Consider the following 13557-nt stretch of genomic DNA (forward strand, 5'->3'; position numbering starts at 1 on the left):
GCTGCCAAAGATGACACTTTTTTTAAGGCTACTGTTGGGGATACAGACAGGAACAACAACGTCCAAAGCGTTGAACATGCAGCAGCCAGCTGTGAAGTGGCGCTAGGTGAAGACCTGTGAGAAGACGTCAATAAGTAGGACTGTCAGAAGCGTGTGATGTGGAGAAAAATCTATCCTCTCTTTCTTCTTCTTTTTTTCGTAAATATATATATAGCTTTGTTTGAAATGTTCAATCTCAAGTGCAATGCCAATTGCAACCTCACTCATACAAAGTCAATTATTCCTCTTGGCAATATTTACTAAGTATATGACTATTTGTGGGGGGTTACCATAACTACTTCTCTTGCTGTTATATTGATTTGATTAAAAAAATAAACAGTGCTGGTTTTCCTGGCATTTTGGCAAAGACAGGTGTTATCTGTAACCTTATTCTCTGTTGGGTTCCATTATGACTATTAGTTTGTGTACTGCTACACTTTGTGTGTTCTCTGCTTTCCATCTTCATTTTGGAGTAAAGAAGTGTATGCAGGGTTTAAAGGGAAGATTTTTTTTCTCATCTCCAACCTTTACTTCTGTGTAGATTAGCTTTACCTGCCTATCCACCATTCAGTCGGTACATTTTTTTCCTCCCTTCTATTTTAAAGATCGGATGAGGTGGGCGCCATACATATCTTCGCCTTGGGCCCCCAATTTTCTAAATCCACCACTGACTCCACTTCACTGTTCATTGGAAGGGGTCATTGTTCTTGCTGAAAATTACTTAATTACTACTAGGGTTTCATCGTTCTTACGGAACACTTACGTAATTCTTACAGCCCTGGAGTAACTTAAATGTTACTAAACTTATGTAATTCTTATAATTCGACTCACTTGAGACACCTGGTGGACGTTTTTGTCATTAAATCACCACTTACGTATTTCTTGAGGAACTGTCTGAACTAACCGTAACCCTAACCATAACCCTATCAGAGAAATGCGTTTTACTAACGTTAGTTTAATATATATTACAATTTAAGTTACCTTCCCTGCGGTCACGTGACGGATTTGAGCCTTTTTGGATTGGATCAGGGATTTAAACCAACGTCATTGGATAATCTCTGGCTATCCCCTCATTAATATTCATCTTAGGTTGTAGGTTGTGCCACCTAGAGGATGTACATCCTTCAATGACACGCCCTCTTGTGATGTCACCGTCTCTCAACAGCTACAAAACATCTTGTAGGGGTGAGGAGACTGTGACATCACAAGAGGGCGTGTTACTGGCACCTCTTGATGCCAACCAAACCGTTCCTAACGAGAGGAGGTATGTGTTATGTCAATGAGTTTGGCTGCCAGTCAGGAGAAGGCCTCACCAGGAAATAGCTGCTGCTGGAACCGCCCTAACGACCGACTGACACCATGAGACACATCTTCATCAGGGAGAAACCGACTCCAGCCTTAAGATACAGACCAGCACATAGGAATCAGACAACATGGACCTGCCACCCTTATGGACCCTTTATCACATTATTGAATACATTCAGTTAATAATCAGTGGAACTTCACCCCTACCAGAGCAGACCGGATATGAACATTTAACATCAGTTATTTATTAAATTTATCTTCTTTTATGTCCAGTCTTTTCCTTTCTTACTCTTAATAATGAGCAGAAACAGTGAAGAAGCTGAGATCTAAACCGGTATAAACCTGTACTGTTTTAACTTTCTGTGTTTAAAATGCTTTTCCAATGAAAACTCATTAAGGTGAAGGTCAGCCACCGTCTCGCTGTGTTTGAGATCAACAGAGTGATGGTATGAATGGAGGCGCGGCCGCCACAGGTTTGGTATGAGGAAGAAGACGTGTGGTGAGGATTTGATCTTTGTGAGATTGTACTGATCACCTGGAACACAGGAGAGGCCTTCTCTAGGTCACGTGTTTCTATTCTCTACATTATCTACATTTCTCTCTTCATGGAATTCATGGGAACACTTTACAATAAGGGTGCATTAATTAACCACTAATTAACTTTAGTTAATGCAGTCATGAGCATTAACAGTTAATGAATAGTAATAATTTAATTATGGTGTTCATGTTTACTAACAATGTCCATATGAACTAAATACACAATGAGCAATGTGTATTTAGTTCCCCATGCTATAATAATGGTTATTACTGCATTTACTAATGTGAATTAATAGTTACTATACCATTAGTTAAATGTTAGTTAATTCACTAATGTTAATGAATGTTTCATTAATGTATGGTAAAGTGTTCATGAATTCCTGGTATTTATTTTCTGTAACTGAGGAGGACGTGTGAGGCGATGCATCAGAGTGTCTCTACCTGCTGTTTGAACCATCAAGTGTCTCTTTGTATTTCTCTGAGCTTCTAGACATCACAGCTCTGTCCATCGTTCATATTTTAATAAAGTGGTTATTCTTCATCACTGAGTGAAGTTATGGAACAGCAGCCTATAAGAGGTTAGTGTGACAGGAGTTTAAACTGGGAGGGGAACTGGTCCAACTGGTTGGTTCACAACATCCTCCTTTCCTTGTTGTTGTGTTGGACGGTTTGGTGCTGAGCTCTTCATCACAGCAGGGAGAAGACGAGGTACTGTAGTCACCACGCTCCGTCATATCATAATTCATAGGTTATATTCATGAAAACATAATGTAATGTAATGTTACTGCTTTGTACACTTTGGTCTACTTGACACGTCACATTGTTAATTAATTGGTTTGTATGTCGACATTTTCTTGCAGGAAAACTGTATTCATCTTTATTCAAACTATTTATCAAATAAGGATTTGAATATTATGTTTAATATCATTAATACTATTACGACTTACGAATAATTATTATAATACATTTATAAGTATTTTGTTTCAATTGTATTGTTATTATGATATCTGTTACAATTATTATTATTATTGAGTCATTATATACTGTATGTTAATATTATTATTATTATTATTAATATTATAATGATAATTTCAATTGTATTATTAATCTCATTGTCAGTATTGTCATTGTGCGTGAGGAAGAGGGCCAGATCTGGGGATGGGGGTGTGGTCTAAACGTCAAGAGGAAGTCAGTAAAGCCATTTTTACCTACAAGCTCCACAAGAGGCCTAAGTCATTTGAATGAGAGGCGAAATGTATCCTATTTTTATGAAATGCCAGTGTTTCTCAACCAAATGACTTGGGGTTCAAATGAGTTTATTACAGTATAGATGCAGACAAAAGACAATTTGGATGGATGTGTAGGCCATCTATCTTTTGAAAATTGCACAAGTTCAAGTTTATTTTGTAGGTTATACTGCAGCATACAGTACAATGTGCATTGACATTCAGTAAGTCAGTAAAAAAATATAACAAAAAAAACAGAGAGAGAGAGAGAGAGAGAGAGAGAATGAATATGTAGTCCATTGTAGTTCTGTACTCCCAGTTGACACCTGAGTTTTTGCCATTTAGGCCGACAGGCTGTGCTTCCAGGACAAGCCAGACAAGACAAGACATGCCAGTGTTTCTCAACCAAATGACTTGGGTTTCAAATGAGTTTATTACAGTATAGATGCAGACAAAAGACAAATTGGATGGATGTGTATGCCATCTATCATCTATCTGTCTGTGTGTCTGTGTGTCTGTCTGTCTGTCTAGCTGTCTGTGTGTCTGTCTAGCTGTCTGTGTGTCTATATATCTATCTATATCTACCTATAGATATCAATCTCATTCACTTCAGAATGTCCCCTTGCGACCTCTGCTGACAGAAAAAGAGAATTGCATCCTTGGACAAAAAACAATTACACAGGAATACATCAAAAATGCTCTATAATAGCTTATCCCCGTCTGATTTAGAAAATGTATGAACACAGGGTGGTACAACAGACATATTTTGGGAAAGTCAAGAAAGTAGGGATTTGGACCGACCACCCCCCCTCGTGCCTCAATGGTTGAAAAAGCGTGCTAAAGTGCCCTCAATAGTGACGAAAACAAGAGGAAGGGCCTTATTGGCTGCCCTTTACACGTGCAAAAAAATGATTGGGTGCCCTCTAGGGTACCCCTTCATACAATAAGTGATGATGATGTGCCCTCTAGAGCAACGTGCCTTAATGAGGGCCCTGCTAGTGCCCTTCTGCCCGTCCGGTGCCTCCATGGTTGAAGTGTTGCTAAAGTGCCCTCTACAGGGGTGACAACGAGAGGAAGGGCCTTATTGGCTGCCCTTTACACGTGGAAAAACATATTGAGTGCCCTTGTTGGGAAAAACAGTCTGTCTAGTTACTTGACCAGATAAAATGAGACGGAGAGGTAATAAAGTCTGTCAGCACGAGGGCCTCGGATTTATTGAGTAAAGTGGCAAAGGTAATACTGATTCATAAAGCGTGAGAGATTGAATATTCTACGTCCCCTAACAGCGCTGAGGTCGTCCGGAGCTTCGCCTCCGTGGAAGTTCTGCTTCAGAAGAGCCCCCGTGATCCGGTGCATGTGAAACTTATAGTATCTTTCCTAGCCAGGTGTGTGTGTGTTAGACTTTGTGTGGGTTATGGAGGGTTCTCTTGTCCCTGAGCCTCCGGGTTGTGTTGTCTTTCTGTGTGATATGTGTCCTCGCCATCTAGCTGTGGCAGAGTGTTCTCCGCAGACTGATAGGAGGGCTCGAGGGTCATCTTGACCCTCTTGAATGTGTGGTGTGTTGTGTTTGTTAAGTTTGGACCCAGAGTTGACTATATTCGTAATGTAATGTGTCCGTTAGGTTATTTTTGCCCATCACCCTCTAGTGGCGCGTTTCCACTACTAAGCTCCGACAGCTAAGCTCCCAAATCATAGCTTTGTCATGGACATTATCACGCCTGGGTGTGTGGTTGTGGAACACATGTTAGTAGTTCCTTCTGTGTTTTACTTAATGAAGGTGTTTGTGGAATAAACATTGTAAAGGTTTTATAGTTCCCTGTGTGGTTTTATCATAGAGGTGTGGTTATCATTTTAATTGTCAGTACCATGTCATTAATTACTTTGATCTGGATCTCCTCATAATAACGTAGTGCTAATCTTAATGAGGACTATTTCATCATACATGATGCCTCATAGCTTTTTGCGCGCTGGTGGGGCCCCATGTTGTGCAGAATGCGCCCTTTTTATTTTTTCGCCGCCTGCCCTTCAAACTGTCTGAGTCCACCACTGATAAGCAGGTTCTATAAAAGCAGGGAATAACCAAACGCTGAATGACCAGAGGAACAATATGTAGTTGTGTTTGTGTCTGGTCTCCAGTCTACTATGGATGAGGAGAGAGAGGAGAGAGAGGAGGGGGGTCCTACCTCTAAGACCACTCTGTCTGGGGAACATGGCTGCCAGAGCAAAGCTAAGAGGTAAGAAGAGGATCTCACTGTCTGTGACTGTTGTCCATCTCAGAGCTCAGCAGTGATACATCATGACTCCATCATTAGTCTGAGTAAAAGCTGTGTGTGTGTGTGTGTGTGTGTGTTGTGTTGAAGCCCAGAGCAGCAGCAGAGAGCAGACTCCTCAGACTCCTCCAGCTGTGTCTCCATGAAGAGCGACTGGTCTATAGGCTTTCCTCCTAACTTTAAAGATGGACGCCCCTCCAGAGAGGAGAGGTAGGAGTTTCAAACAGACGATGAAACAGACCACTTGATATCTGACTCTACTCTGGACATCTAATAATCAGAGTGTTCTTAATAGTGATGTTCCCCTGATCTTTGTGTGTGTGTGTGTGTGTGTGTGTGTGTGTGTGTGTGTGTGTGTGTGTGTGTGTGTGTGTGTGTGTGTGTGTGTGTGTGTGTGTTGTGAAGCCCAGGGCAGCAGGAGAGAGCAGACTCCCCTGGACCCAGCTGTGTCTCCATGAAGAGTGACAGCTCTATGAATATACCTGTTAAGTTTAAAGATGGACGCCCCTCCAGAGAGGAGAGGTAGGAGTTTCAAACAGACGATGAAACCAGACCAGTTGGTTGTTATCAGACTCTACTGATCAGATAGCCTGGAAATCCAGACCCACCTCTAGAAAGCTGTAGGGTCTGGCAACGAGTAATGAAAATGGCCCAACTCGAGGAGCGGCCCCAAGCATGCATTTGAAAATATCACTGAACGCAATTGGATAACACTACGACCAATCAGAAGAATACAAGGGGTGACGTATCCAGACCAGCGGAGCTAACCAATAGATAAGACTCTCGCCGTATCCGATCGGTAAAACAGCAACGCTTTTGGCCCGTCTATATCAGATACACCGATGTGATGGGTTAATGTGCTGGGAGAGGGGAATCGGAGAGGGATTATATTGCTCGTTCCCAGAGTGACTTGCTGAGCAAATTCAAAGTGTGCTCTCGCGAGAACTCTGGACTTCCAGGGTACTGATCAGATGCAACAAGGCAGGAGAAAATAAATAGTTGTGGACCTTCAAACTCTGTTGATTCAGTGTTGTCTCTCTAGAGTTCACATCCAATAATCAGAGCAGTGTTTATAGTGATGTTCACCTGCTCTGTGTGTGTGTGTGTGTGTGTGTGTGTGTGTGTGTGTGTGTGTGTGTGTGTGTGTGTGTTGAAGCCCAGAGCAGCAGGAGAGAGCAGACTCCTCTGGACCCAGCTGTGTCTCCATGAAGAGTGACCGCTCTATGGGCTATTCTCCTAACTTTAAAGATGGACACCCCTCCAGAGAGGAGAGGTAGGAGTTTCAAACAGACGATGAAACAGACCACTTGATGTCTGACCCATATCTGAGTTCATCAGAACTGTTTCTCCCCCGGCTTGTCATCAGAATATGGATCAGTTGTTCTTCAGCCTGAGCACTACTGGAGTTGACGTCTTTCAGCAAGAGGACCCTGCTCCTCGTACCTCCAGCTCACTCACGTTCTGTCACAAGTCTCTTTGGATAAAAGACAAAATACGACCCCCACTTTTTAAAGAGAAGAAAAATATTTTTTTAAGATGTAAAGTACGGTAACTGTTAGGGCCCAGCTCCTACGGGGAAAGGGAAGCAGCATGGAACCACAAGGAGTTGGTCAAATGAAAGGCATTCATCACCAGGAAGACGGAATGTAGATCGACTTTTAAAAGTCTAGACCCCGAACACAAGACAACCACACTTTGTCAGACGCAATTCCAGGAAAGAAACCTTGTCTTATATTCAGGTCAACACGGTAGTTCTAAATTAGCATTCCTAAGTTTATTTTGAATGAAATTCCATGTAAGAGAAGAATAAAAGGTATAGATGAATTGATTAATATATAAATAAAGGAACAAGGTCAAGATAAACAAATTATTTTGGAGCCTGTACATCAACAGTCAGTAATCTCATCTCAACCAATTCGACATATTGTTATTCTGCAATAAAAAACAGGACTGTGTGTGTGTGTGTGTGTGTGTGTGTGTGTGTGTGTGTGTGTTTGTTCTCCACAGACACCAGACGAGGTCAAAGGTTCCCAGTGGTCCGTCTGTACAGCAGCAGCACACAGAGTTGAAGGTGTGTAAATGTACAACACTGAGTTCAGTCATGAATGACATGTGAACAACATCTCTCCTGGAGCTAACAGTCTGGAGCTAACAGTCTCCAGGCTTCCCTCTTCAGACCAGCAGGACGTGAATCCAGGACAGACGCTTCTGATGTCATCAGTTAGTTCACAGTAAAGTTCTCATTAATGTTTGTTCTGTTCCAGCGGATCAAGGAGAACGCACACGCTTTCCTAGACAAGGAGGTGGAGAAGCTCTGGAGGGTTCTCTTCCCAGACTACCCACAATGCTCAGAGAGCCAAAGGGAGGAGGAGGAGGAGGTGGATGGTGAGGAAGAGGAGCAGAGGAGGTGCGCCAGAGAGGGAGTGGAAGACATCACACTGCTCTGCATGAAGCAGTTGAAGCTGGAGGAGCTGGCCGACACACTGAGGAGCAGTAAGATACTCTTATTTGGAAAACAGATTAGGAATATACTCTTTTTTGGGAATGTAACAGAAAGACACTTTTATTTTGAAAAAAAATAAGTGATATTTAATGTTTATATTATTCTGTTGTTTTTTAATTTAGAAATGATTGCTAATGAGTGCCAACATAAAATCAAGTCTCATCTGAAGGAGAAGACCCAGTGTGTGTTTGAGGGAATCACTAAAGCAGGAGAGTCAAGACCTCTGAATGAGATCTACACAGAGCTCTACATCACAGAGGGAGGCAGTGGAGAGGTCAACAAGGAACATGAGGTCAGACTGATTGAAACAGCTTCCAGGAAACCAGCCAGAGAGGAAACACCAATCAGATGTGAAGACATCTTTAAACCGTTACCTGGACAAGATAAACCAATCAGGACAATAATGACAACTGGAGTGGCCGGCATTGGTAAAACCATCTTAACACACAAGTTCACTCTGGACTGGGCTGAAGGCAAAACAAACCACGACATACACATCATATTTCCTTTCACTTTCAGAGAGCTAAATTTACTGGGAGATAAAAGGTTTAGCTTGCTGGAACTTCTTCATCACTTCTTTATCAACACAAAAGAAGCAGGAATCTGCAGATACGACCGGTTCCAAGTTGTCTTCATCTTGGATGGTCTGGATGAGTGTCGACTTCCTCTGGACTTCCAGAACAACCCGATCTGTACTGATGTCACAGAGTCTACTTCGGTGGACGTGCTGCTGACAAACCTCATCAGGGGCAACCTGCTTCCCTCTGCTCGCATCTGGATAACCACACGCCCTGCGGCAGCCAATCAGATCCCTGCTGATTGTGTTGACATGGTGACAGAGGTGAGAGGGTTCACCGACCCACAGAAGGAGGAGTACTTCAGGAAGAGATTCAGAGAGGAGAAGTTGGCCAGCAGGATCATCTCCCACGTCAAGACATCACGAAGCCTCTACATAATGTGTCACATCCCAGTCTTCTGTTGGATCACTGCTACAGTTCTTGAGGACATCTTCAAAACATCCCAGGGTAAAGAAGAGATGCCCAAGACCATGACTCAGATGTACAGCCACTTCCTGAGGGTTCAGGCCATACAGGGGGACAGAAAGTATCATGGGAGAGCTGAAACAGATCATCACTGGAGTTCAGAGAGCAGGGAGATCATTGTTTCTCTGGGAAAACTGGCTTTTAACCAGCTGGAGAAAGGAAACCTGATCTTCTATGAGGCAGACCTGGCAGAGTGTGGCATCGATATCAGAGCAGCCTCGGAGTACACAGGAGTGTTCACCCAGATCTTTAAAGAGGAGTGTGGGCTGTACCAGGACAGGGTGTTCTGCTTTGTCCATCTGAGCATCCAGGAGTTTCTGGCTGCCCTTTATGTCTTTCTGTCCTTCATCGACACTGGTGTCAATCTGCTCTCAGAAGAACAACCATCCAGGTGGTCTACTCTTATTAGAAAGAAATCTGATCTCTTCTATGAGAAGGCTGTGGACAAGGCCTTACAGAGTGAGAACGGACACCTGGACTTGTTCCTCCGCTTCCTCCTGGGCCTCTCTCTTGATACCAATCAGAATCTCCTACGAGGCCTGCTGGGACAGACCGGAAGTAGCCCACAGACCAATCAGAAATCAGTGTCTTACATCAAGGAGAAGATAAGTGGAGATCTCTCTCCAGAGAGAAGCATCAATCTGTTCCACTGCCTAAATGAGCTGAACGACCGTTCTCTACTGGAGGAGATCCAACAGTACCTGACATCAGGAAGTCTCTCTGGAGAATCTCTCTCGAATGCTCAATGGTCAGCTCTGGTCTTCATCTTACTGACATCAGAAGAGGAGCTGGACGTGTTTGACCTGAAGAAATACTCTGCTTCAGAGGACGGTCTTCTGAGGCTACTGCCAGTGGTCAAAGCCTCCAAAACATCTTTGTAGGTTCACTTATAACATGCTTTACAATACACACAACACAATATACATAATATTACAATATACAAGTTATTATAATATACAAAACATCTTTGTAGGTGCTCTAAGAACTTGTATTACAATACACTAAAATTTAAAAGTATAGTGTTGCTGAGTATTTAGAGACAGTTACTTTGTTCATGTATAAATTAAAACGGTTTAACATGTTCCTGTCTGTTTGTGTGAAGGCTGAGTGGCTGTCTTCTGTCAGAGAGATGCTGTGAAGATCTGGCCTCAGTTCTCAGCTCTAAATCCTCTAGTCTGAGAGAGCTGGACCTGAGTACCAATGATCTGCAGGATTCAGGAGTGAAGCTGCTCTCTGCTGGACTGGGGAGTCCACACTGTACACTGGAAACTCTCAGGTCAGTTTACATAATGTGCATAATAACATTTTACTATCAGCAGACATTCAGCTGATTCTTAAATAGTGTAGTAGTTGTCACAAGCCTAGACGTAATCATTGTATGCATACCACCTAAAATACTTGGAAATTCACTTGAATTCTGAATTCTGCTCTTGTTTTTCTGAATTAATGACATAATTAACTCTGAATTCTGAGTTTTTATGGAATAATAATCCGCTCTTTTTTTCTGAATTACTGTGTTAATTATCTCAGAATTCTTTTCATGGCAAAAATAAATGTGCTGTTTTTGTGATTTAACAAGTTTTAATATGTTTCATATGATCTTATAGTAATCCATGCCATTGTATCACTGTTACTGAAATAAGATGTCAGACCTTTACCGAGGAAGTCTGACGTCACGACCGAGGGGCACCCCCCTCCTCTGTGAAGCTCCGTCTGAGCAGCTGTTAAGGGGAAGTAGAGCGAGTGGACCCAAATGCTCACACAGAGTGAGGCTGACAGACAGTAAATCAAAGGGTCTTTACTGAGGGACACAAATATGTAAAGGAGGGACTTGGGGCTTGAAGGCTGGAGGGTAGTCAGACAGGGGAGGGGTCGGTGACAGGAGGGTAGTCAGACAGGGGAGGGGTCGGTGACAGGAGGGTAGTCAGACAGGGGAGGGGTCGGTGACAGGAGGGTAGTCAGACAGGGGAGGGGTCGGTGACAGGAGGGTAGTCAGACAGGGGAGGGGTCGGTGACAGGAGGGTAGTCAGACAGGGGAGGGGTCGGTGACAGGAGAGTAGTCAGACAGGGGAGGGGTCGGTGACAGGAGGGTAGTCAGACAGGGGAGGGGTCGGTGACAGGAGGGTAGTCAGACAGGGGAGGGGTCGGTGACAGGAGGGTAGTCAGACAGGGGAGGGGTCGGTGACACTGTACAGGGAGGGGATTGTTAGGGCGAGCGACGGAGCCCAAGGACTCAACAATGTAGACACTAGTAGGGACCAGGGACGAGGTACTGACTGTTAGTGTGAAACAACGATCTAGCGATGATTGTATACATTTAAAATGTCTTAAATTACATATTAAACTAGGGTTAGTTGTGTGAATATTTTTAATAGACAGTAGTTTAACTGTCTGTTAAAAATGTTCTGAAGAGTAACATGTTCCTGTCTGTTTGTGTGAGTGTAGAGCCCTAAAGTAGAATAACAGACTCTTCTTAAAAAGTTTCTTTGAAGACACGTTTTCCAGTTGTTTCATCATTCATAAAACATTATAGATGTATAATTGATGTATAATTAAAACAACTGCATATTGTTTAAAGGCTGACTGGCTGCCATCTGTCAGAGAGATGCTGTGAAGCTCTGGCCTCAGTTCTCAGCTCCACCTCCTCTAGTCTGAGAGAGCTGGACCTGAGTACCAATGATCTGCAGGATTCAGGAGTGAAGCTGCTCTCTGCTGGACTGGGGAGTCCACACTGTACACTGGAAACTCTCAGGTCAGTTTACTTAAAGTGTATAATAACATTTTACTATCAGCAGACATTCAGCTGATTCTTAAATAGTGTAGTAGTTGTCACAAGCCTAGACGTAATCATTGTATGTATGCCACCTAACATACTTGGAAATTCACTTGAGAAAATGAATTCTGTTCTTGTTTTTCTGAATTAGTGACATAATTAACTCTGAATTCTGAGTTTTTATGGAATAATAATCCGCTCTTTTTTTCTGAATTACTGTGTTCATTATCTCAGAATTCTGAGACAAGATTTCATGGCAAAAATAAATGTGCTGTTTTTGTGTTTAACAAGTTTAAATATGTTTCATATGATCTTCAATATAGTAATCCATGCCATTGTATTACTGTTACTGAAATAAGTCCCCAATTTAGAAAGAAAAGGGCTAAAATCCTATGTTTTTGCCATTCTCCTCAAAACACGCCGTGAACGTTCCACTCTGCTGAACGCAGGTGGCGTTCTTTACGTGAGGTCAGACCTTTACCGAGGAAGTCTGACGTCACGACCGAGGGGCACCCCCTCCTCTGTGAAGCTCCGTCTGAGCAGCTGTTAAGGGGAAGTAGAGCGAGTGGACCCAAATGCTCACACAGAGTGAGGCTGACAGACAGTAAATCAAAGGGTCTTTACTGAGGGACACAAATATGTAAAGGAGGGACTTGGGGCTTGAAGGCTGGAGGGTAGTCAGACAGGGGAGGGGTCAGTGACAGGAGGGTAGTCAGACAGGGGAGGGGTCGGTGACAGGAGGGTAGTCAGACAGGGGAGGGGTCGGTGACAGGAGGGTAGTCAGACAGGGGAGGGGTCGGTGACAGGAGGGTAGTCAGACAGGGGAGGGGTCGGTGACAGGAGGGTAGTCAGACAGGGGAGGGGTCGGTGACAGGAGGGTAGTCAGACAGGGGAGGGGTCGGTGACAGGAGGGTAGTCAGACAGGGGAGGGGTCGGTGACACTGTACAGGGAGGAGATTGTTAGGGCGAGCGACGGAGCACAAGGACTCAACAATGTAGACACTAGGAGGGACCAGGGACGAGGTACTGACTGTTAGTGTGAAACAACGATCTAGCGATGATTGTATACATTTAAAATGTCTTAAATTACATATTCAACTAGGGTTAGTTGTGTGAATATTTTTAATAGACAGTAGTTTAACTATCTGTTAAAAATGTTCTGAAGAGTAACATGTTCCTGTCTGTTTGTGTGAGTGTAGAGCCCTAAAGTAGAATAACAGACTCTTCTTAAAAAGTTTATTTTGACACATTTTCCAGTTGTTTCATCATTCATAAAACATTCTAGATGTATAATTGATGTATAAGTAAAACAACTGCATATTGTTTAAAGGCTGACTGGCTGCCATCTGTCAGAGAGATGCTGTGAAGCTCTGGCCTCAGTTCTCAGCTCCAACTCCTCTAGTCTGAGAGAGCTGGACCTGAGCACCAATGATCTGCAGGATTCAGGAGTGAAGCTGCTCTCTGCTGGACTGAGGAGTCCACACTGTACACTGGAAACGCTCAGGTCAGTTTTAGTCAATGTTCAAAAACAATTAAACCAATTGTTGTATGAAATGTATTAATAATTACAATGGCAGTTTTACATAATGTGCAAACAGTTACGCCACAATGTTCCATATCAGAAGACATTTGACCGATTTCAAGTCGCCATTTTTGTTGATATAATAAGATTCATGTTATATTATTCAGTTATTCAGTGTGTAAATGATCGTTGAAGTTAAAGTTCTTCGTTATATTTTTGGATTGTTGAGGAATTATTTTGGACGTTCTGACCATAGACTGAATAGCTGTTGATTCTCGCCAATACATTTACACTGGTCTGTTCCCTGTTAACATGACATTTTTACACAATGGTTCAACA

This window comes from Micromesistius poutassou, assembly GCF_964030765.1.
Source record: "Micromesistius poutassou genome assembly, chromosome: 7".
Classification (NCBI taxonomy): domain Eukaryota; kingdom Metazoa; phylum Chordata; class Actinopteri; order Gadiformes; family Gadidae; genus Micromesistius; species Micromesistius poutassou.